This window comes from Dromiciops gliroides, chromosome 5, assembly GCF_019393635.1.
Source record: "Dromiciops gliroides isolate mDroGli1 chromosome 5, mDroGli1.pri, whole genome shotgun sequence".
NCBI lineage: Eukaryota > Metazoa > Chordata > Mammalia > Microbiotheria > Microbiotheriidae > Dromiciops > Dromiciops gliroides.
Genome location: NC_057865.1, coordinates 148,163,077 through 148,189,641, shown reverse-complemented (window position 1 = coordinate 148,189,641; position 26,565 = coordinate 148,163,077). Strand labels below are relative to the sequence as shown.

The 26,565-nt window shown below is 36.1% G+C and overlaps 1 protein-coding gene and 1 pseudogene across 4 annotated transcripts in view; both read right to left on the bottom strand.

The window, feature by feature from the left end:
• RELN (reelin) overlaps positions 1-26,565 on the bottom strand; it is a 577,995-nt gene that overhangs the window by 381,316 nt on the left and 170,114 nt on the right. The gene's annotated exons all lie outside the window — the stretch shown is intronic.
• Positions 9,376-9,771, bottom strand: LOC122727863 (annotated as a pseudogene).

Genomic DNA, 26,565 nt, shown 5'->3' with positions numbered 1-26,565 from the left:
GGTATTATTATTACAATTCTATTTTTTCTTTTTTGCTTGCTATGTATTTCAAAAATGTCCATTACAACTTTATATTTTTAGATATTCAAATCTCAGCTGCAAAAATCACATTCCAGTTCAAACTTCACTCAATAAAATTTGACAATTTTCACAGAGAGAACTTTTATGTTTTTCCCTAGCCAAAGAGAATAAATCCTCACTGTAGTAGTGATCACAGTTGCAAGACAGATAGATAGGTGCCTAGCATTTGAGGTGTCATTTTCCTCAGATTTATCATAAAGTCTAAAATTTTATTCATAGTCTTGTTGTATAAGTTAATAATAATTTCTTTATGCAAAATTTAAATGCATAATCTTTGTACTGTAACTCTTTAAAAATACTGATTTTACCGTCATATTTTTTATCAAATAGAACCCAGGAAACAGTGAAAATGGTAATTTAAAAGTAGTTTGTATATATTCATTAAATCAGAAGTTTTCAAAAGTCTTCATTATAATCTCACGTAAATGAATGCAAAGAATTTCTAATAATTCAAAGGACCACTATACAAACACAAAGTACTGACCCATTAAAAGTAATACTCACTTTGAATACTAAATACTTCACCCCAAAATTTCTTTAACTGGTAAAATGAAGTATGTTACTTGCCAAAGGTCCAAATAATTTTAAAAGAATTATAAAAGATACATAATTCATTGTAATTTATTGCATGTGGTTAGAAATCTCTGTACAGGTCTAATTTGCTTCAGTGAAACAGTACCTATTTTTCTTTCTTGTCAATAAAATTACATTTTATATTAATTAGGAAGCCTATTTTTAAGGGAACGTCTTGGGGAAACTTTCTTTAAAATGAAGAATCCATTTGTAAGACAAGTAACTCTTAAAATGTTCTGTAAGTTAAGATTCTACATATTGATTTTACTTAAAATGGGCACAATCTGCATATTCTAGAATGTCTCCAATTTTTTATACTCAGTTTGCTGGGGCAGAACATGCCAAAAATTTACAGATTTTCTAGGGATCTTCTGTTACTTAAAGATTAAAGAAAACAAACACATAAACATAATTTTCACTTAGATTATTTTTTTTTTGCAGGGCAATGAGGGTTAAGTGACTTGCCCAAGGTCACACAGCTGAAAGTGTCAAGTGTCTGAGCCTGGAACTCAGGTAATACTGAATCCAAGGCCGGTGCTTTATTCACTGTGCCACCTAGCTGCCCCTTAGTTTACTAAGAAAGACAGAAAAAACTATATCAAGTTCTCAGTGTATCATCCCAATATCCAACATGATTTCATTGTGTCCCACATAATCTTATTTGTCTAAATTAAAATATGTGAAAACTTTGTCTTCCCTCCAGATTTGAAAAAAATGAAAACTTTTAATTGTTGGTGGTTCAGTGGATAGAATACTGAGCCTGGAATAAAAAAGACCCAGGTTCAAATCTGACCTCACACATTTATCAGCTATATGACCCTGATTAAGTCACCTAACCTCTGTTTGCCTCAGTTTCCTCATCTGTAAAATAGATAACAATAGCGTCTACTTCCCAGTATTGCTGTGAGGATCAAATGAGATAATAAAGTACTTAGCACAGTACCTGGCACACAGGAAGTGCTATATAAATGCCAGTTATTATTATTATTATTAATTATATCAACTAAGCAATAAATTCAAGGATTTATTTAGCTCTACTATGTGCCAGGCATTGTGTTAGTCAGTGGGGAAACAAAGCCAAAAAATAAACATTCTATTGAGCAGATAACACTTATGTGTGTGTGTGTATATATACACACATATAAAAACGTATACATATTTATACATACATAAACATATACAGCACACACATATATGTGTGTATATACATATATGCATGCATACACACACACACACACACACACACACATATATATGTAGCACAGTCTCTAGATTCAATGTTCTCATCATTGCTTACATTGGCAAACCAGATCTCCAGAGAAAGGTTACGACTTTACCTCAGGGTCTGAGGATTACTATGAGAGCCTTGGGTAGCTTTTCTAGTATAATAGCTTATAAGCCCCTACCAGGGTTTATTCCTCTTTTATTATTAGTTGATATGAATTAATTAGCCAGGCATAGTTTCCTGAAAGGCATATTTACTGAGATGATATAGTTAGAACTGGAGGTATAAAATATTTAAATCCCAAAGACACACCTTCCCACCCACATCTACCAAGTTCAGGGGGAAAGGGGCTTAGGTTTATGGAATAAAAGCACAAATCACAGCTTCTGTAAGTACATTGGCTTGAGAACTCAATGGTCTAGCTTTTCTGCTAGGTTTTGTGTACATAGCCTTGATTCTGTCCTTCTTCATCATCTCTAGGCTATTCTTAGGTCTTCTGAAGACACTACTGTCAACTATACTATTCCAGAATGTTACTGGGACTCCACTGACAAGGTCCTCCTTGAGCCAATGGGGAAAACAAACATTAAACACTCCTTTGCTTTGACTTCAGACCCCAAAGTAATTCATTTTCAGGAAAGCTTGGCTGGAAGCTTCCACCAATAATTAATTCCCCAAATTTTAAGATCTTTGGATTTCGTATTTTCTACAAATTCCAAAGGGTATGACCAATCTCCTCAATAGAACTGAAGATATTGCCCAGATGGCATCATTTCACTTCATCCAATGGCTTTCAAGGATATCTAAACTAGCCAAAGACATTTCCAACTTAGCCTATGATTCATTGCTTGATTCATAAGGATGTCTAGGGCTTATGCACATCTCTGATTTATTGATTGCTACCCTACAAAGGTATTAGGGTAGCATCTCATCTCTTACTTTAAGCAGGATTTGGTAACCGAGTGACTCAAATCCGAAATTACATCAAATGAAGAAACATTTACTGAATGTTTATTATGTGCCAGGCACTATGCCAAGAACTGGGGATTCAAAAAAAGGTAAAAGCCTGTTCACAAGGAGCTGACTTTTGAATAGAAGAGAAAGCATATTCTGTACATAAAAAATTATATATATATTTTGTAGGTCATTTCAAAGGGAAAGCACTAGCATTGAGGGGTGGAGAGAAAAAGTCACTTACAGAAGGGGGGCGGTTATTTGAGACTTGAAGAAAGCCAGGAGGCAGAAATTAGGAGAGAGAGAATTTCAGGCGGGGGTACAGGGAAGCCAATGAAAGGGCCCAGGTTTGGGAGATGGAGTGTCTTGTACAAGGACAAGCAAAAGGCCAATATCATTGGATCAAAAAGGACATGGGAGGGAGTAAAGCATCAGAAAAGTGGAAAAGTAGGAAGGGGACGGGTTGCCAAGAGATTTAAAAGCTAAACATAAGATTTTATATAAGATTTTGGAGATGGAGAGACTTGAGACAAGCCCAAAGCAAAATTAATATGTGGTAGCTTGGGGAAGGAAGTTGTTTGAAGATGGTGGAATTAGGAAAGATGTCATGTCCATTGTGATACTGAAGCTGAGTCTCAAAAGGAATAAGGGAATCTAAGGGATGGAGGGAAAGTGCATTCCAGACATGGGGGATGATCATTGCAAAGGCAAGGAGACAGGAAATAGTTCATTGTGTATGAGGACTAGCAAGAAGGCCAGTATGGCTGGACCATAAAATATGGGAAGGCAAGTAACATGTAATGAATTATGTCCTAGTCAACCTGAAGAAAATGAAATGCCATTGAAGAAAGAGTTTCCAACTAACTATTTTCTACAGAAGGAAGATGGTGCTCATTTTCTATCCTTTTATTACCTAGGACTACTACTTCTGAGAGGTGGAATCTCTTCTGGATTAGTGACTATAATGGGGTCTTTGCCTTTCAATATCTTCCTGGATAATGTCTAAAATCGAGATACCTAAAGGCAAAGACCACACTGCAGAGAAAATCCAGGGACAGAATGGGATAGTGGAAAAAACAACAGACTACTCACCTGAAAACCAGTGATTTTTCAACTCCATTCTGGCACAAAATATCTCTGTGACCTTGGGCCATTAACTTAATGTTCCTAAACTCATTTTGTAAAATGATAACTGTAAAATTATTAGCCTATTTCAGATGAGGAAACTGGATTGCAGAGAAGTTAAAGAGATGAGAAGAAGGTAAGAATCAAAATCAAGCAATAGTTGTTCTGGCTTAATGACATCTCAATTCTATTGCATGAATATTTCTCAAGGAGGAGTATATTATCTACTGTGTTCTAGGACACTGAGGAAGAAGGAGAAGGAGGAGGAGGAAAAGGAGGAGGAGAAGGAGAGGGACAGAGAAGGACAAAAGTAGCAGCAGCAGCAGCAGATAAGGCCCAGAAGCAGCAACAGAATAAGGAGGGAGAGGACATTGTCCTCAAACAGCTTACATTTTACTGGGGCCACAACACATACGTAGATAAATAAATATGTGCTATAGACAAAATAAATATAGAATAACTGCAGGGCAGCATAGTAATAGTGATAAACTGGGAAATTTAAAAAAAAGGTCTCTTATAGTATATGGTACTAAAAGCTGAGCCTTGAAAGGAAGTAGGGGTTCTAAGAGGTAGAGGTGTGTAGGGAGAATATTCCAGTAAAGGGAGTAAATTGTGTAATGGCCTAGAGTCAAGTGATGGAATGGTATGTATGAGTAACAGTAAGTAGGTGCTCTGTATGGGGCTGCTAGGTAGATAGAGTGTTTGGCCTGAAGTCAGGAAGACTCATCTCCCAGAGTTCAAATCTGGCCCCAGACATGTACTAGCTGTGTGACCCTGAACAAGTCACTTAACCCCGTTTGCCTCAGTTTCCTCTTCTGTAAAATGAGTTGAAGAAGGAAATGACAAACCGCTCTAGTATCTTTGCCAAGAACACCCCAAATGGAGTCACAAAGAGTCTGATGCAACTGAAAAACAAATGAACAACAAAATCCTGAATAGTATTCCTTTGAATTCACCCTAAATTTTACTCTTTGGATCTTCAAGACATTTCTGCCAAAAAATAGGTTTCCTTTTGTCCAACTTTGCTTTAAGTACCTTCTCTAGTGCATCCTAGTTAACTGGTGTGGGTGACTTCTCAATGCTTGAGGCAACTATTAAGGCAGAAATTGCAGAGAAGGTGTAGACCTGCTTTGGAAGAAGGAATGCCCTCACCTGGGATTTCTCTCTATCAGTGAAAGCACATGTCCAGTTCCCTAGTTCTAGCCTATGCCATGCATATTCCTTTCATATCCTAAATGATTTTAATACATCCTCATATTGCCTCATTCTTCATTTTTACTGACAAACATCTCAATTTTTATATAAATAAATAAAATAAACTTTTGAACGCAAAATTCTTTATTTTCCAAAACATGTTCTGGACCATTTCTAGCTCTACACTGAGTTAAACCAGTGAAAGTCTCCTACTATATTCCAGTTATGGCTACATCATGCCATTGTATAAGGGTGAAACAAGTGTTTTCTGCTTGGTTTCTGGTGTAATTGCTGATGATACCTGACATTTTGGTTGGCTTTTGAGTCAGAACAGTACTCCAGATTAAGCGGCCTCCAGGTCTATGGTGAGTCTTGTAACGATTGGAATGACGCCACCTGCTGGATACTTACTGTAGAAGAGTTCTGCCCATGAAGCAAAGGTCTTTGAGGGCAAGACCAGGCTTCAGGAAGTGACGCGGACTAGTGGGAGGAGGAAGGAAGAGACTGGCGCTCGGTCTCACTCTTTTTCCTCTGGACTCTGGCGGAGAAGGGAGCTAGAAATGTGCTCTCCCTTTAATAGATAGGAATCTAGGCCTTTTTCTCTCTCTTTACCAAATTCTTATTCTCCTTAATAAATGCTTAAAAGTCTAACTCTTGCTAAAGCTTATAATTTATTGGCGACCACTCATTAGATATTTTAGACAGTTTAGCTAGAATTTTAACCCTTAACAGATGGCTGACCACGAAGAGGAAAGCTAACCCTCAGTCTTCTGATCTGCTGGTTGGGTAAGAAATTTCCCCTCCCTCTCCCTTTAACTGCTAAGTACTGGCGCACTGGCTGTGTTTTCCTTTAAATTTTTTCGAATGGACCTTTTAAACTCCCTAATTACCCTATTTTTGATTTTAGTCTGTTTAACCAGACAAATGGGAGATAAGATCATGTTAATGCTTTGTTTTTGTGGATTTTCTATTTTTCTTTTTATTTTTGTTAAAAGAGCCAGCAACTTACTCACACAAGGAAATATCACTCCCTCTCCCAACCATGCTTTTTCAGAGAAACCTGAAGAGATTCCTGCAGCTTTTCCCAATTCTAACACTAATTGTTGCTCTAATTTTGCATGCCTGGAGGCAATGACCCACCCTCTAGAAGCTTTTAATCCCCTAGCACCTGGAGGCAAAGTGGGGGAAGAGGAATCCAGGCCTGAGTTCAAAATCAAGTCTGATTCAAATTGCTCTGGTCCCTCCCCTCCTCTCCAGACCCCACCCTCTACTCCTCCTATGGCCAAGCCCATGGCTTCCCCTGCCTGGGAAGTCCAGAGATCTGATGCGCATGCTCAACTTTTTCTACCTGCATTTGCAGCTTCAGGCTCAGCCCTTCCCTGGCCTGGCTGTGCTTTTGAGACAATCTTAGAAAACTCTTTAAATTCCAGATATGCTCGTTTTGTTCATAATTTTGCTAACCTGCTTTTGTCTTTAATTAGTAATCTTATAAAGCATTTGTATGGTGAAAAGCCCGACAGACAATATAGAGGGGTTAAAGAAGAAAAACTTAAGCTGAATAAGAATGACAATCAACATAGTTCAAGACTCTGCTTCTTTTGCCATGGAAGGGTATATATTTTACAGAAATGTAGAAGTAAGCAGCAAGGTATTGATATGAGTATTGGGGATTTTAGATATCGGAATCAAGAGTGTTCTGAATTCACTCAGATTATTAATGTCAGTTCAGAGGTTACATAGGATTTCTATGCTATTACATATACATTTTGGAATTAATGGTATAGGTTTATTTTCATAGAGATTTTAATGCTTTTGAGATTGTGTCTTATACTTAGTTTCTAAAACAAGGAGAATATTTGTAAAAGCTTTTTATAGTCATGCGATCAAGTTTATATTTTGTAATACTCATTAATATTAAGTTCATGCTCATTTAGATTTCCTTAGTTTGAATTTCACTGTCTTTTATTGTTCCATGTGTATTTTCTTCTATACATTTATCTAATTTTAAAAAATTGCAAGATGGTTTTGATTTCATAATACAATGTTAATTCTAGGAGTATTGTGCTCCCATATTCTGAGTTGTTTGTTTTTGTTATTTTTTCTCAACTGATTATTTGATCAAACTCTTCAAAGCATTTCCCTGGCAAATTGGTTGCCATGGCAAGTGTAAATTGATTCTAGAAGTATTATTTTTGATAAGCATATTCAAAAAAAAAAAGAGGGGAACATTTGTAAAAGTTTTCTTTTTTCAAAAAAAAAGTTCTTTGAGATTCTGTTGTGCTTTAACTTGTATTTAAGTATGTTCTGATTTTTCACAAAAGTAATTGTATACTAAGTAAAAAAAAAAGGGTATTATTTGAAATTGTTGCATAATTATATATTATATTTTGAGTCAAGATGTATTCACATTTTTTGCAATCATTTATTATCCTCAATTTTAAATCCATATGAGACTTGGATTATGGGAACTTATCATTTAAGACATTAATTGCCTTTATTCTGAGTTATCAGATGCCAGTTGGCCAAGGTGCCATCCAATCACAAGAGGAATACATATTGCTCAAGGAGCAGACACTGAACTGTCACATGAGGGGAGACATGCATGAAGTCAAGGTATGGCCGAGGGAACGGCTTTTGACAAATGTTGAGGTTGGATTCTCTTGGTTTAATATTTTATACTCTTTTTTCCCCACAATATTGTACAGATGGCTGGAAGTATTGATCCCACCCATCTCACTTCTACACCTGGCTTCTATGCTCCCTCCTATATGCCTGATGCCATGGACATCTCAATCCCATGCATCTGATTAAGTCTGACTCAGTTTCCTCCAATATGTTCGGTGGCATGGACGTATATTCCATCCACCTATTTTAAGCCTGGCATACTGTATGGGCAGTATATATTGCTCAAGTGTGGGAATGCTCATATCCCATCATTTCTCTGTTCTTTTATGGTAACCCCCATAATTATCTCAGGTGTCATGATAAATACAGTGTTGAATTTGGCCTTGACACCTGTTACCAATTATATTAGATTTTTAAATTTCTCATAATGGCATGAGGATAATTAGGCAGATGATGCAAAAAGTGATAAAACAAAGATAAAAATTATTTTTATTAATTAATATTGCAGCAATTGTCTTCTCAATTACCCTCCATGAGGGGGGACTATAGTAAGATTATAATTTTAAAGAATGTTTCAATTTTTGTTTTATTATATGTTTCATGTGTAACAACTAAGATTCTGAATTCCCTTAGACATGTTTTTGAGAACTTTCATTGTTTGATTTTATTATTGACAAAGCTATTTTAAAGTTGTGTTAAGCTCAATTTTGTAGGAAATTTCCTGGCTGATTACCAGCATCCACACATCAACCCCTGAAAAGACTTCCATTCTACGACTACACCTAGAGGACATCTGAGAAAAGACTTTCAGAGACTTTAAATGAACAGTTTTGTTTTGTTGTTTTTTTTTTTTTCTCTTTTCTCTTTCTGTTATAATATACACCATCTGTAACGTGTATTCTCTGCAGAGGCCCTCCCTTTGCAAGACTAATGTCAAAGCGTCGGTTCATGAGGACAAAAAAAAAAAAAATCGCCCCTCTGGACAAAACTTTCCTCTCTTCCTTTTCTATATTGTTGTTCACATATTATTAGTTAGCAATAGTTATTATATTGTTTTTACTGTTCCGTCAAGGAAACATTTTGTTTCTTGAGGAACAACAGGGGGGACTGTAACGATTGGAATGACGCCACCTGCTGGATACTTACTGTAGAAGAGTTCTGCCCATGAAGCAAAGGTCTTTGAGGGCAAGACCAGGCTTCAGGAAGTGACGCGGACTAGTGGGAGGAGGAAGGAAGAGACTGGCGCTCGGTCTCACTCTTTTTCCTCTGGACTCTGGCGGAGAAGGGAGCTAGAAATGTGCTCTCCCTTTAATAGATAGGAATCTAGGCCTTTTTCTCTCTCTTTACCAAATTCTTATTCTCCTTAATAAATGCTTAAAAGTCTAACTCTTGCTAAAGCTTATAATTTATTGGCGACCACTCATTAGATATTTTAGACAGTTTAGCTAGAATTTTAACCCTTAACAGTCTAAGGATCCTCTCCTGGCTTGATACTCATAGCTTCAAGCTCAATGTCTCAAGTTTGCGTTACCATACACATGTCCATTTCTTTTGTAGGGTTGTAGTGGCTTTATTGGGGACATACTGACTACCCAGGCCTAGGAGTTGGCATTGGGGCCCTTCTTGCCAAAGGTGGGTAGCACATTGACAAATCATCTGTTGTACTGCATCCTCCTCTTGGCCCACCCTATCTTCTTCTTCTTCTCCTGCTTGGCTGCCTTGGGAGTCTGACCCCTCACTTTTCCAGCTTGGGCCAGAGATCCATGGACATTAACTCCTAGCATTTGGCCAGCCACTTCCAGAGTGGACAGCAGCTCCAATCCACACTACCCCAAGATGGCATCATTCTCCAGCAGGGAGCCCCCTAGAAGCAGGACCTGATCCTCGGGGGTGATGACCTCTAGGGATGGCACAGGGGCCTTGATCTGGGCAATGGTCTCCTGCCTGGTCACCTTGAGGGTGTGCAGAGCTTGTGCGTGGACAGACAGCGGCATGATGGTGACTCAGACACGCTAGTCCTGCTTCTCCTGTGGTGAAGGTGGAGACCAGAAAGCACACATGTCCATTTTAAAACTCATTTGCCATTTTTCTATGCTCTTGTAAACATGCCTAGAATTCCAAAGCTATTTGACATTCCACTATCTTTAAAATCCTTTTGTGATCTGTAAGGTGAGAATTTAATTCCTATAGGTCATTTGTAAATTGTTAAATGTGGCTCATCCTAGAAATAATGTCTAAGACAGCATTCCAAGAATACAAATTATGCCTGGGATTGCTTTTTTCTTGTAAATTCACATTTCTTTAGCATTTTCAGGTTTACAAAGTGTTCTCTTCATAAAGACTCTGTGTAAACGTATTCTCTACCCTTGATAGTTGAGGAATCTGAGGCCTGGAAATGTTCAGTGAATTATCCAAAGTCACAAAGAAGGTTACAAGCCTGTTGATGTTTCTACTAGGAATATGAGAAAAATGGAGAATTTCCAGGTAGAAGGAGCAGAAATCTTAAAGCTTCTCTAACTTATGATATGGATAGGCGTAATCTTTTTCATAAATATTATACTGAAATATATATATTTTTACATTAAATTATCTATAAATCTTGAGACTTCTTGGGACAAATTATAATAGGAACTCATACTTCACTTTAAGGTATGCAAATGGTTTAAAATGTTCATATAAAGAACATACAACAAAAGTTAAGAAAAATACCTGAAAAAACTTTCAATTTGAGAAGAGATCAAATTTTATATCTAAGAAAAAAACTAGGAATTTTATAACTTGGAAAGCTGTTTTTCAATATAGAAACAGAAAGAAATCAATTACAATTTACTAAAATGCTTGCCCCCTGAAGTTTTGATGATTTTTCTAGAACTCAATATTATACTTTAGGGTTATTTTAAGCATATTATTAATGTTTCACTGTCTTCATAAAAGAGTCTAAGAATATCTTGCAATGGTTCATCCTAATATCAAGTTATCAGTGGATACCATACTTGGCTTAATGTTTAAAAGACAAGATACTTGCAGAAAAATTATGTAAGTAATTGCATTTCTTTCTGATCCCTTCTTCCCTTCTCAACATAAAAAAATGTCACATTCTAAATCCTCTAGAATTCCTCTTTTGAAGTTTAAAATAAAATTCAGTAGTGACTCCTCTGTAATCCTCTGTCTCTTTAAAAAATGATTATAGTTTTTTCAAGGCAATCATCTAACATCTCAGCATCTTGTGCTTCTATGTTCTGTGGCATTTCAAAAAAAAAGTTCTACTTCAAAAGCTATTAATCAAGGGGTCTAATTCTGGAATTAATAAGAACAAGGTAAAATTTGCTTTAAGTGTCCATTAATAATGTTAAATCAATGTTAAATTACAAAGAATTTCCATGGAAATACACATGACATTCACATTAATACTAAATGAATTCATTATGAGCAGCCCTATTACACTGAATGGCAAATGAATTCTTAATGATGAGGCACTTGATGTGTTATCAAGAACAATGGTTGACAGGAAAACCACTTAGCTACACTTCAAGAATACTATTACAATAGTAGGTGATAAAGTTTTTTTTTTTAAGTTTGGGAGGAAAACTTTCCTGGGAAGTATGTCTCAAGACTTTAAAAAAGATAATCATGCCTTCATTGCATCAGTTATGGAAGCACAAGCAGGATCTTGCTGTTTTACAAGCTTCATTTTGTCCTTTGCAAACAGAAAAGTCCATTGTAACAGGTGTTAGAATAATTTAAAATATATTACTGTAGGTTTTTCCACAACTGATTACCAGAATGGTGAATTTTTATAGGTGTCCTTGTCTCACTTTTACAACCTCTTTGTGCGTGACTTGTAGGTTTTAATGTGCATCATAACACCTCTCATCCAACAGGAAGATACTCTCTGGGGATCACTTGCAGAAAATAGGACATTGAGTCCATAATTAACGTAATCTCTTTCCAGGCAGATGCTTCGGTTGGCTCTGTTATCACATATTACAAAAGGCATCTTGAGGGTTATAAAATGTGCAGCAAATAGCTTTGGAGATGAGAAACAGCAATTTTTCATCTAATTTTGATCCACAGACATGTAAGTACTGTATTGCTACTTTTTTTTGGTTTTGAGCCAAATAACTATTGTGGCTGCTGAAATGAGCCCTGCAGTAACCAAAATTAAAGAGTACTTCAGCTTTCATCCTCAAAGTCAGAAAACCCCTTTTGTAACCATCTTTGCACTTAGCAAATAAGCAGTCCATCTCCAATAGGGGACTTAATGCCTGCATGTGGATTTAGAAGAAAGACTTAATAAGGCTTAACTCTACAGTCATATTTTCTATATATTTGCTTAAGTTAAAACCGTAGTTTGGATAAGAGGCCTACCATCTTTGCTACTTTGCAACATACAGTGTGCATTATTAATTGGAAGCATTTCCACTGTTTATCTTTCATATAACATGTTAGGACATCTAGGACATTGCTCTTTGAAATATTTAAGTAGGTCTTGTTAAGTAATTTGCTCATGTTATTCATAATCCTTTCTATAAACACCCAATGCAGATAAGAACTCGGTGAGATTTACACAGCACATTTTTGTTTCCAGATTAAGATGCGTCACTGGGTAGCCAAAATTTGACCTTAAATTTGTGAGATGCTGAAATGGAAATGAGTGACTTTGTATTTTCTGCATTCCATCCCAATACATAAATCTTTTTCTGAATAGGAGCCCAAGTGCATTTATAGGGTTCATCTCAAAATCAAGAAATCATCACATTCAATTTTAAGAACAACCTTGACATTTATTTGTTTTTTGCCAAGGTTTCAATCAATATTATTCAAATTAAATGGAGTGCTTAGGAACATTAAACATTATATATTATTCTTGTCAAAATAGAAATCAGAATTCTATTTGGCTTAATAAAAACTCAGAAGTATCTGTTTCATTGTAGTGTTAGCACATTCCCATTGCATTAACATTACGCAGATGGGCTCTGTGACATTCCATTTGAATTGATAGGGTAACTAGATGCAAAACAAATTATTTCAATTTACCTATAAATCATAAATTATTATATAAATGAATTATCAAATGACAGAATAGGTCATTTAATTCCAGATTTTGTCAAATGTTCTTGGTAGCTAGCTATCACCGATTTATGCCAGGCATTTCAAATCTCACTCTAAGAATCTCAAATTTCATTTAGTGCAGGTGCTGCAGCAATAAATTAAAACATAAAAAATTCTGGGAGGACACAAGAGGTTCTGCAAGGGTTGGTTCTGGGAACAATGATAATTAACATTTCCCATCAACATTTCATAGGTGCATCCTTTTTTCTTTTAGGTATGTGTGTAGGAGAATAGGTAGTCAACATACTTAATAATTTAGAATTAATTAAATTTAGGGAAGTATTATAAGTTATCATTTAGATAGTAATACATTTTAGCTAAATAATGTAGAATTCAAGAAGAAAGGCTTTTATTTATCATAAGAAATATGGTAGTTACTATAATGGATTGAGCTAGACACACCAGTCTCATTAGTTTATGACCATGCTCCAAAGAAAAGTCATTTGACATTTTAAAAAATAAATTTATACATCTCATTAGTGTTTCAGTGTTGTAAAAACAGAAAAAAAATAACTCTTTTTTTTCTCTTCCTGGTAAGAATTTTTAATTCTTTTATGTTGTTGCCTTAATAAATATAGAACAATGCTTTGCATTTATTTAAAGGACACTTCTCTTACTTTTCAAAATGATTTTACATTGTATTAATTTGATTATTATCTATAGCTCTTACAGACTTGAAAAAAGGGCAAGTCTTGCCTGCTGAGTAGCTGTGATTTGAGGAGGCCAAATAGCCTTCCTTCCTACGACTATTATCAGTCAGTCAGCATGTCTGAATTTTATTTTATTATCGTCATTTGGAGTTTAGGTAATGACTCCAGGATGTCCTAGATAAAATGTATATTATCTGGGAGCAATAGAATATTATCATCCATTATCACCCAATAGTACATTAGTACCAAGTAAATGATCAGATTATCCATTTTAAAGAAGAGGATATATATCATTTAAGCTTATATGGTCAAAGGGGAAATTTTGAAAAGGTTCTAGATCATGGGTCACTGACCCCACTGGATAGGTGCAAATGATACAATTAATGGCTTAGGGGGAGCAAAAAGAAGAGGAAGAGAGAACGAAGTCAAATTTTGCTGACTTTACAATTATACCTAGAGGTGATCCTAGAGATGAATCATAAAAATGGACTCTTGGAGGAAAATGAAAAGTTGTAGAATAATAACCTTTTTAATTTCAATTGTCTTTTATTCCTCCAGCCTCACTGTTCAGAAGTCCCCAAATTGATTGGTCAATTGAAAAATCTTCCTACATTCATTATATGATTGGAAAACTTAGTTTAATTTTATAAACATTTATTTTCATATTAAACTGTGGCCCACTTATTTTTTGAACCACAAATAATCCAAAAAGATTTATGTGGTTCAAATGATTGCTACATTCTTATACATAATCATTTAAAATAATATACTCATTAGGTTTCATTTTCCAACAAGGTATACTTGTCCTGGTTCATATAGTTTTCTTATGCACCATTACTTAAAAGCATATTAGAATTCTTAATTAAAGTGAACATATTGTTAAGTGAAGAGTATTTTATTTAGCTAGGTTCCAAATTAAAAAATTTTAAGCACACCAGATGAAATTTTAAATATTTGAACACAGTTACCATTATATTTCCTTATTTACACTCATTCAGACTCTCTACTACAAATATAAATTATGGGTAGGATATGTTAGCAAACTTTGGGGTAAATATTTCTATTGCACCTTCCCCTGAAGGAAAGGGCTAGGTTCAAGTTGGTTATTTTTTCAGCAAAAAAAAAAAAAAAAAGAAAGAAAGAAAAAAGAAAGAAAATGGGCAGCTAGATGGTGCAGTGGATAGAGCACTGGCCCTGGAGTCAGGAGGACCTGAATTCAAATCCAGCCTCAGACAGTTGACACTTATTAGCTGTGTGACCCTGGGCAAGTCAGTTAACCCCAACTGCCGAGAGAGAGAGAGAGAGAGAGAGAGAGAGAGAGAGAGAGAGAGAGAGAGAGAGAGAGAGAAAGAAATGATGATTAACAAGAGCTAGCAGTTATGTTCCTGAGGGGAATGGAAAGGGCAAAAGGAAATATCCATTAGAAAGTGTCCCATCACACCTGTGTATACCCTGTAAATACTCTATGCAAGCCTAGGTTTCCTCCATAAATATTAGGTAGAATTCTAGGGAAAACAGTTAATTATTCAAGATATTAGTATGATTTTATAATCTCTCAATTATTATATTTAGAAAGTAGCAGAATATATATGAATGTATGTCAGTAAGGTGAATTTTATAAAGTTTTAGATAAATTGTGGGAGTTAGGATAGATTTTTCTTTTTTTAACAAAAAATCCTTATTTTGAAAAAGCAATCAAAAGTGATCATTTTTCATGTCATATTGAAAATGCTTCCATCCTCTGTAAGAAAAATGCCACAATTTTCAGCAGGAACCTACAAGAAGAGCTGAATAACATTCTGCTGCTACTATATATTATCTAAGTGACATAAATATTGGCAAGTCAAGGAGTTTTTCCTGTACTGAGAAACTTATCCACCTGTTTCCCAGACAACTCTGTCATTTCTATTTTTGCACCTTATGATACATTTTTTGGGGAAAAAATATCCTTATGGATTTTTAAAAATGGGACAATTGATTCTCATAATAGAAAACTGAACTGAGCCTCTGCCAATCCCTCAAAGGGAAATTTCCAACAAATTTGAAGAACCTCAGGAATTTATAAAGATTTGGATTTTCTCTTTTTTTTTTGTCTCTTTGCTTTTTTGCTTCCACAAACCTTCAAGCATTTGGTGTAAGAAGGGCCATAACAGAGAAAGCAAAGCAGCCAAAACCACGAGGTGCTAGAATTCCCCATGAGTAAGTATGTTTTCATGGGATTCCAGGGCTTACTTGATTTAGCCAATTTTCCTTCAAAGAGTCTAAACAAATGCAAGACATAATATGTGGTCCAACAGAGTGAACTACGTCAAGGTGAATAGTTAGTCACCTTAATAGTCTTCACCAAACTTTCTTCCTTGCCTAACTATATACTTCCTCGAAGCCTCTAAACCCTCCAAACCCTTCAGAGAATCTTTAGTTGGTTTTCATTTTAATTAACACTCAAATGAAGCCCTCTCTTGGTTAATATCGTCAATCTGAAGGACAAGACAGTGTATCAGTAAGTAACTCCAAATTTGTCAACTTAAGCTAAGTGTTTCTTTGTCTCATTTTCATCCTCAGGTGAGATATTCAGCCACCTCTCCTAGAGAAAGGCTTTTGCTCCCCTGCTTCTTGTGATCCACCTACCCCAATATTCATCAGAGGCACCAAGGGGAAAAAAGAGAAATCTCAGTGCACTAGTTACAATTTTAAAAATGACTACCTCAGAATTTGGCTACTTTTCTCATAAAAGACATTTTAGAGTACTTAGCACTAGTTGGGATTTGTTGAGAGATTATCAAGTCGAACCATCTCATTTTAAAGATGAGGTTATGGGGCGGCTAGGTGGCACAGTGGATAAAGCACTGACCCTGGATTCAGGAGTTCCTGAGTTCAAATCCGGCCTCAGACACTTGACACTTACTAGCTGTGTGACCCTGGGCAAGTCACTTAACCCCATTGCCCCGTTTAAAAAAAAAAAAAAAGATGAGGTTATGGGGCAGTTAGGTGGCACAGTGGATAGAGCACTGCCTCTGGAGTTACTTAACCCCAATTCTCTCACGAAAAAAAAATTTAAAAAAATTAAAGATGAGGTTATGAAGAAGGTAGAAAAATTAGAATGATCTGCTAGAGGTCACACAGGCAGTGAATAGCAGAGTTGACTAAATCCAGTGTTATTTTTATATACATCCTCTGGTAGATAAAAGGGAAATTGTCTAAATAAAAGAATCTAATCTCTCACTCTGCAAAGTGGCATAGTGAAAAGAATACTGGATGTGGAATTGGGAGTGACTTGTGCTCTGACAATTTTTAGGGATGTGACAATGAGTGAAAGATGACCTCTCTGAGCTCCAGCTTCCTCATCTTTAATAGGGAGATAATAATGTCGGTTATGCTATCTTGCAAGGCTTCTGAGAGGACATAATCAGACAATATGTCAAGTCCTATATAAATATTACCTATTTCTTAGAATTTTTCTTAAATATACTCTCAGATCAGAAGATTTCACTTAGCTAGCTGGTAGAATCCTGTTACAATTCTGTTTGTACTTGTATCACTTTATCCATTAAAAATTGTATTTTGACTCTGAGGTATCACCTCCCACCTCTCAGGGTGGAAAATAGAACAAAAAAAGGATTTAATGTTGGAGGGGATGTGGGAAAATCGGATGTTAATCCACTGTTGGTGGAGTTGTGAAAAGATCCAATCATTCTGGAGATCCATTTAGAACTATGCCCAAAAGACTATAGAACTCTGCATACCCTTTGATCCTGCAGTACCGCTGCAGGTTTTTATCCCAAAGATATCCCCCCAAAGAGAAAAAGACCTATTTGTACAAAATATTTATAGCAGGTCTTTTTGTGTTAGCTAAGTATTGGAAATCAAAGGAATGTCCATGCCTTGGGGAATGGCTAAACAAGATGTTGTATGTGATGGTAATGGAACATTATTATACTATAAGACATGACAAGCAGGGTGATTTCAGAAAGGTCTGGAAAGCCTTATATGAACTGATGTATAGTGAAGTGAGCAGAACCAGGAGAATGTTGTGCACAGTGACAGCAATATTGTTTGTGAATGACTTAACTATTCTCAGCAATACAATGATCCAAGACAATTCCAATATCCACCTCCAAAGAAAGAACTAATATTGATGGAACACAGACTGAAGCATGCTATTTTTCATTTTCACTTTTTTCTTTCATTCAAGTCTTCTTATACAAAATGACTAATATGATAATATTTTACATAATTGCAGATGTATAACCTATATCTGATTGCTTACCACCTCAGTAAGAAGGAGAGGGAGAGAAAGAGGGATAAAATTTGGAACTCAAATCTTTAAATAAAAAGGCTTATTTTTTAAAATGTATTTTGTGGCACAACTCTTCAAGGAATTGAGTTTTTTCCACTTTAATGTGAACATAGTAGGACAGTTTTTTTTTATTTGCAAGGAAATTTCCTCTAAAGTCTAATTTATTTCCTCTTGAGATACAATGCCTGGAAATTGTATAGCTGCCATGAGGGGAATGTTGAGTATTGATTATGGCAATTGAGAACCAACAAGTAGACTTATTATAGTTATGGATAACATGAATTAGGTATCTGGACTGCAATCAAGCCAATGGTACTTTAAAAAATAAAAACATACATTTTATTGAAATAGTAGCATGAATTAGGTAACTATTATCTATAAGATATAAATAAATAAGAAACAGCTGTTTAGGAAATTGAAGCATAATTTTAATCCTTTTGATTGTACTTGAATGTAACCATAATCTAAATGATGTGAGTACTTCCTCCAGGGAGGCTAACCACAACTCATCCACGCTTTCTCATTCTTTGCAACTCTTGCCCATGATCTCCCATAACATTTCCATATTTTTTCCACCCGATGTGGTAAGATTCTTCCTCTAGGTCTCTAACATTGAATGGGTACCATTGGAGCATGTGTGATATCCATTGGTTATCTGTCACTCTAATTATTTGCCTGACTTACTTTCTTCCCTAGTCATACATCTCTCTGATCATATGTATTAAGCTGCTTCTTCTGAGCAACTACATATTAGAAATGTCTACTTACACCCACCATCTACTACTACATTGTCCTTTAGGTTAGCCACAATTTTAATTCTTTGGTGAATGTGTTCTTTTTTGGTCAGAACTAGCAGTAATTAGTTCAATTTGTAAGGATGAAAGCTTAGGTTTGATGTCAGGAAAAAAACAATCAGAGCTATTTAAAAGTGCAATGGACTGCCTTGGGAGGGCAAAAGCAAAAGCTGGTCGAACACTTGTCAGGCATAATACAGTAGAATTCATTTCAGGTATGATATGGATTATATGATTACTATTTTTAAAAATTCTGTGATATCATGATTTGGGTAAAGAGATTATATGCTGAGGCAGTTTCTAGTCTCTTTGACCTTGCTGTAGTGGTGGGTTTAAATCAGTTAAACTATCTAGGAAAACTGTGATAGCCTTTATCCTTATTGGTTCTTTTATCTATTTCCCATTATTTTAATAGCATATTTAAATAGATATGGAGGTAATGTTTCAAATGCATGCCATATTGTCTCATTTTTATACTTCTGTTTTGATACTGATTTTTATCTTTTCTTTCATAACTAGTCTTATTGTACAAACAACTTGAACCTGAAATGACAAACACTAGTGTCCAGTATTTTTCTGTCTGTGAACATTATTTATATAATCAAACTCAGATGTTGTTCTGGCTCAGTTAGAACCCATATACTTTGATATACTGTAATGTATGGTCTATGCCTGTCTACCATAAGCCATTACCATCTAACTAAAGGTTTGAGGGTTACTGGGCATTGGATCTTGTTATGAAACTGGTGTATTTAGGCACAAAACATTTTAAATCAGTCTAACTGCTTCAACACAAACTTATTGATACCTGACTTCTGCTTGTTTTTCCAGGTGAAGTTGGGAAAATAAAGACCATTCTTTTTCTGTGTTCCCTATGTTAACTAAAAGTAAATCTAAGTGTAACATGGAAACCACATACTTCATACTCCACCCAAGACTATGTTTCTCTTCCAAGAAGACTCATCATATTTCTGTTATGACTGTTCCTGCTTCTCTCCCTCCTTATGCAATATGACTTAGTTCCTAGTTCACCCTCCTTCCAACAAATATATTTGAAGCATTTTATAACTCCTGCCATACCTCAAGCCACATAAACTTATTTTATTTCTTTCCTAGTATCTACATCAAGCCTGAGGTTTGTTTAAAGGGCTTTGCTTTTTGTTCATCTGCTTAAAAATGTTTTATACATATTTTAACTATAAAAACAACCAATGTTTAAATACCCAGAAATATCTTCATAATCTCCTATGAACAAATGTAAAAAATGTCATTTTATCATCACACAACACAGAAATAAATAAAAACCATCAGGAAGTATTCTACTACCTGATATCATTTCCTAAAAAGCTGACACAAAATAAAACAGTGAAATTTCTTAAATTTAGGACCTTTCTCCCTCCAAAATTTAATTGGTCACTTGACAGTGAAGAAAAACAGAAGCATGAGTAATTATCTGAACTGTTAGTTATACTCCTGGGGAAATTATATATACATGTTATTAGGCCCTAACATTACAACAACAGTATTTCAGCAGTACTTGATATCACTTGATATTCCAGTTAGGAACCAGAAAATTCAACCAATAACAAAATGTGGAGCTTGGGAGACAGGAAAGATAAAAGTGCTTCCTGGAGAATATCATATCCAATTTTATCTAACAATTTGGATCCCAGTATTTCAAACTTACATGAAAAGTCATTTACTTTCTCTGTGAGATATGCATAGCTCACAAAGTAAAATAATTTGGATATATATCAAATTTTGGCAAGCTTATCTTTAGATATGAATGTGCTCACAATAAAAAAAACCCCACCCAATAGCTACTCACATATCTTATTTCAAATGTTTAAATGTCAAGGCAAGTACAATTGCAATGTTTTCTTATGATGGACAGAAAGAAAAGTGCAATGAGACTCTCTCTCCAGATGAATTCTCCAGACAAATTAGGCTGACTCTCATCAAAAATTAAAGGCTTCTGAGCTATACCCTCGGTAGCACTTCAGATCACAGCATCTGTAGAATTTCAAGCCCATAGGATGCACAGAAACTGCTAGTGCCTTCAATTTTTAAAATGGATTTTCTGTATTTTTTAGTGTAGTTTTGAAAAATAATTCCTCTAGGAGATATCTGCTCTAAAGTACCAAATGCTCAATACAATCCACCTCTTTCCTGCTTGGTAATCTGTGTCTTCACTTTGTGGTCACTCAATATCTTCACTGGAACATTGCTTGGTTTATTCTACCATCTATCATTTTGGGGAGACTTCAATTATAAATAAGTCATTTTTGGCACAGGTGCAAATTTAACTTTCCTATCTATCTCATTTGCCAAAATCACCAGTGATACACCAATGTGCCTTATTCTTCTATTTTGCAAATATTTAACCAGTATTATTATTATGATGATGTTCAAATAAATCTTCAATTCCACACAGAGTTCAGTTTGTAATATTCTGCATCTGTGTCAAAGGAAATAGTGCACTGTGGCGAGAAGGACCTTGAACTCGTGTTCAAGAAACTTGGCTTTTTCATGACTTGTTGTGAGACCTTGGGTGAGTCACTTCACTTGGGAGACTTTGGTTCTTAGTTTTCTTTTTTGTTTGTTTTTGTTTTTGTTTTTGTTTTTGTTTTTTTTTTGCGGGGCAATGGGGGTTAAGTGACTTGCCCAGGGTCACACAGCTAGTTAAGTGTCAAGTGTCTGAGACTAGATTTGAAACTCAGGTACTCCTGAATCCAGGGCTGGTGCTTTATCCACTGCGCCACCTAGCCGCCCCCGGTTCTTAGTTTTCTATATGAAAAATGGAGATTAGATAAGATGGCCTCCAAAGTCCCTTCCAATTTCAAAATGATTACATAAAAATTACTGCAATGATCCACCAAGAATAGGGTATGCGTTTTACGTTGGGAAATTAGGTGGTACAGTAGAGTGTTGGGACTGGAATCAGGAAAACTAATCTTCCTGAGTTCAAATCTGGTCTCTGATACTTTCTAGCTGTGTGACCACAGGCAAGTCACTTGAACATGTTTGCCTCAGTTTCCTCATCTGTAAAATGAGCTGGAGAGGGAAATGGTAAACCACTCTAATATCTTTCCTGAGAAAACCCCAAGTGGAGTCACAAAGAGTCAGACATGATGGAAACAAACAATACATATGTTTTAGTTTACAGGGATGGATTTCAGCTGATCTGTCCACCCATTCTCACTTGCTCACCCTTGTATCCAACACATGCACATGTAGCTAATCTGTTGCACATGCAAGAGGTTTGACTAGGGCTATGGTCATGGAATGAAGCAATTTGGCCCAGGGACAGATCAACCCCACAACCTTAAGCACTGGTTCTGAAGGTTCATAGTCACAGAACTATGACTGCAGAGAGCTTTAGCACTAGATAAAGCTTTAGAGATCTTATCACATAGTCTTATGGGAGAAGGCAATAAGCATTTAAACAGCATCTACTATGTATCAGGCACTTAAGTGCTTTTTATAGAGTATTTCATTTGAGACTCACAATAATACTGAGATTCAGGTGCTATTATCGTCCCCATTTTGCAACTGAGATAAACAGAAGTTATGAGACTTGCCCAGTGTCACATAGCTAGTAAGTCTTTGAGGATAGATTTGAACTTGGGTCTTTTTTTTTTTTTGGTAAGGCAATTGGGGTTAAGTGACTTGCCCAGGGTCACACAGCTATTAAGTGTCAAGTGTCTGAGTCCAGATTTGAACTCAGGTCCTCCTGACTCCAGGGCCAGTGCTCTATCCACTGTACTACCTAGCTGCCCCTGAACTCGGGTCTTTCTGACTCCAAGCCCAGTACTGTGCCTTCTAGCTGCTTAGCTATCTCTAATTCTGAAAGAGCTAGTGAATGTTAAAGTTGGGGGAACTACAGAGAATATCTATTTTACATCTGTTCCCCTTCATTTTTGGATAAGGAATCTAAAATCAGAGAACTCAGATGACTTGCCCACTGTCAAACAATAAATTAGTGGCAGAGGTCAGATTATTTCCCATTTCTTCCAACTCCCACTGTTCTCTCTCAGTGTTGTGCGCTTAGAAAAGATCTACTGGAGAATTTTCAAATGCTCTATAAGCATTAAGTACTTATCTCAACATTACGGTGAATTAGTTAATAGACTTCTCCAGTTTTCTTCCACCTTACTGCCCTCCATGTATTTACAATTTGGTCACAATGGCCCTCTTGTTATAATCCATCTCCCAATGACACATCTGTCTGTCTCCCATACCTGGAAATCTGGGTCCTTTAAAGCTCAGCTAAAATCCTACCTTCTACAAGAAGTCTTTCTCAATTTCTCAAAGAACTAGTGCCTTTCCTCTGAGATTTTCTCAGATTTATCCCATATATATTTAGTTTGTACATAGGGATTTCATGTTGTCTCCTCCATTAGACTGTGAGTTCTGTGAATAGGGACCATTGTTGCCTTTCTTTGTATCCTCAACATGTGCCACTGTGCTTAATACATAGAGTAGACTCAAAAAATAAATGCTTTGGGGCAGCTAGGTGGCGCAGTGGATAGGGCACCGGCCCTGGAGTCAGGAGTACCTGAGTTCAAATCTGGCCTCAGACACTTAACACTTACTAGCTGTGTGACCCTGGGCAAGTCACTTAGCCCCAATTGCCTGACTAAAAAAAAAAAATGCTTCTTGTTGAGTCGAACGGGGACTTCAAAAAAGTCCCTCTCCCATAGCACAAGAATGTGCTATCGACACAAGAACTTGTAAGAAGACCAGTTGGATCCTCCTTTAATTCTCCCCTAGTACTTGTCTTACTGTTTCAGATGCCTAGTGGTAAAATGGAGGAGAGACAAATAAGTGGGGAGAATGTATGTTGTCCTTTTCAACCTCAAGATATAATGAAAGTTGCTTGTGCAAAGAATGTGTACAATATTCACAATGCCCAAGGTCTGGGGAAAAGAGGAAGCAAATAGGACCACACCCACCACAAGCCAGCAGCCACTGGGAAATGCAGCATTACTCAAGTGGTGTTAGCATCCTGAAATACACAGAGTAAGACATCAGGCGCTATGGGATCCAAACGTACAAAAATATTTTTTAAAAGAACTAAGGAATTCTGGCCTAGAAGTGTAACAAAAGTGAGTGAGACCACAGAGTGGGCCATCCACATGGGCCAACTGATGGGGAGGTGGCCCCACAGGGAAGGTGTTACATTGGATAAAGTGCTGGGCTTGGAGCCAGGCCAGTTGAAAACCTAAGTTTAAATCCAGCCACACACAATTAACAGCCGTGTGACATTGGACAAATCACAACCTCTTTTTACCTCAATTTCCTCAATTGGAAAATGGAGATAAAAATAACATCTGCCTCCCAGGGCTGTTGTAAGGGTCAAATGAGATATTTGTAAAGAAAATGCTTAGCACAGTGCCTGGCATATAATAGGCACAAAATAAATTCTAGTCATGACGACAACAATGATGGTGGCTTCCAAATATAGGGTTCAGGGCCCCATAGGTGGTGAGACCTATACTAAAGGATGCTGAGCCATGAATACCAGTGAAGATGTAAACACTGAACCACTGCCTGCTGAGAGTTAAGGGGAACTGCAAGAGGTGGGAAGAGGAAAGGAAGGGCATGGATGGAGATGAGGAGAAAATATTAGTCTTTCTACTTGAAGATGCCTCTACAGAAGTACTGGAAATAAAAGCTACTGTGTAAGTCTTCAGAAACAAAGTTACTTGATTTTGTTGGGGCTTAGATGTGAGTCCTTTCAAAGACATTAATTTATAAATAAAACTTATGTTTTCAGTTTAAACTATCTTTTCACTTGTAAGGAGACTGTTGGCTATTCTAGGAGAGGTCCAGATCCTGATATTTACAGGTTCTATATGGAAGTGATAATCAAGTAAGCACTCTGTGTCAGGAGCAAAATCTGTGCATAAGAGTTAAACTCCTTTTCTATAGAGGCTTTCTTTTGTTTGAATAAAGGTTAGTATGAAGAAGTGGCAAACTCAATAAATGTCATTCATTATGTTTCATGATCTAATCAATTAATGTCAATATTTTCTAGGGTTTTACTTTGATTCAAACTAAATAAATAAGCAATTATTTTATAGTTTTCCTAGTTCTCACAACTTCAAGTGCAAAATGACAATTCTTTTTTTAATTAAAAAAGTTTTTTGATATGTTTTGTTTTATAGTCTAAATGTTTCTAGATTATTCCTACTCTGTGACAGTTCTCGTAACAAAGCAAAACAATCAAGTAAAACTACATCTGAAAGTATATTTAATATTCCACATCTATAGTAGATCCTATTACCTATCTCTTGTTGAACTATTTTCATTTTGTTCATTGGAACTGAATTCAAGAAATTCAGATGCTTATTTAAATCTTTCATCTTCTTAAGGTTTAGTTATCATTTCTTCCCTACTTCTCAGACTGTACCTGACATTTCACAGGTATAGGAACTTCCCAGTGAGGAAGTTACTTCTACCAGTGTAGAGCTGCATGTTCTCTGCAAATTAAGTCTTGGAGAGTTGTTTGGGAACACTGAGAAGTTATGTGACTTGAAGGGTCACTCAGCCCATATATGTCAAAAGTAGGACTTGAACACAGGTCTTCCTGACTCTCAGGCCAAATTTCTATCCATTATGTCATGCTACCTCATGTTACTAATTATTATGAAATTAAAAGTAAAATTACAGTCATACAAGTCAACCATAATACCTGGAAACTATTATCTAAGTTATATAAATGAATATTTAAATTTTTAATATTAAATATAGCACTGGGTATTATGGCACACATTTGTAATCCATGTTAATAGGGGGGTTAAGGCTGGTGGATCACTTGAGTTCAGTAATTTTGAGCTTCTATAGGACTAAATCCAATCAGGTGTCTGCAATGACTAAGTCCAGCATGAATATGGTGACCCCTGGGAGAGAGGGGCCATAAGACTGCTTAAGGATGAGCAAATTGGTCTAGATTCAAAACAGAGCAGGTCAAAACTTTTGGGCCAGTCAGCCTTGGTGTTGGGTCTATGAATGGCTGCTGTAATTCAAACTTGGACAAAATTGGGAGATTGAATCTCAATGGAAGGAAGGAAGGGAGGGGGAAAAGAGGAAAACGAGGAGGAAGAAAAGAAGAAAGGAAAGATAAAAGGAAGGAAAAGGAAGAAAAAAGGAAGGTAGGAAGGGACAGAGGGATGGAGGAAGAAATTAATGGAAAGAGGGAGAAGGAAGTGAAAAAGGAAGGAAAATAAAACAAACCAATAAGAATTATTTTTTTGGTAACAAAAATTTTAAATACCTATGCTGAAAACAACAGCATGCTCACCTTCAAGTCTTTCTGCTTTTAACAAACAATTTTATTCCCATGTTTCTCCTTTGATTATTTTTAACCAAGGAAGGCAGTAAACAGACTGTCCCAAATGACTGCTTAGCTAAGTGGTTTACCAATAAAATGTGGTTTGTTCAGACATTATTTCACTTACTCTTCATTGGGAAAGACACTCTTAGTAGACTGTATAATTGCCTCAGATTTTGGTTCAACGTTTCCATAATTCTTACTATGGGATTTCCAAGGAGGTTTTAAAATAGGTAACTAGGTTTTAAAATCACAGCCTGCACATGATATGTTGGCGGGCTAATATAACATTACTGTTTCATATACAGTATTAATGCACTTTCCAACTCTCAGAAACTGCCCCAGACAGAAAGAAATGTGAATCCCTTACAGAAATATATAAAATTTACCAGAATCAAGAGAGTTCTAGAACTCTTTCCCAACAAGAGAATGATATTGAAGAATTACAGTAATTTAGCCTCCCTTGAACTGTATGTTGATGCCATTCAACTTTATTTTAAATTTTAGGTTATGAAATAATTCTCCAATATGAAAAGTATAAATCAAGCTGGTCTTCCCTAGCTCTAAATGCCATGATACTATTATTATATGGATGTAAT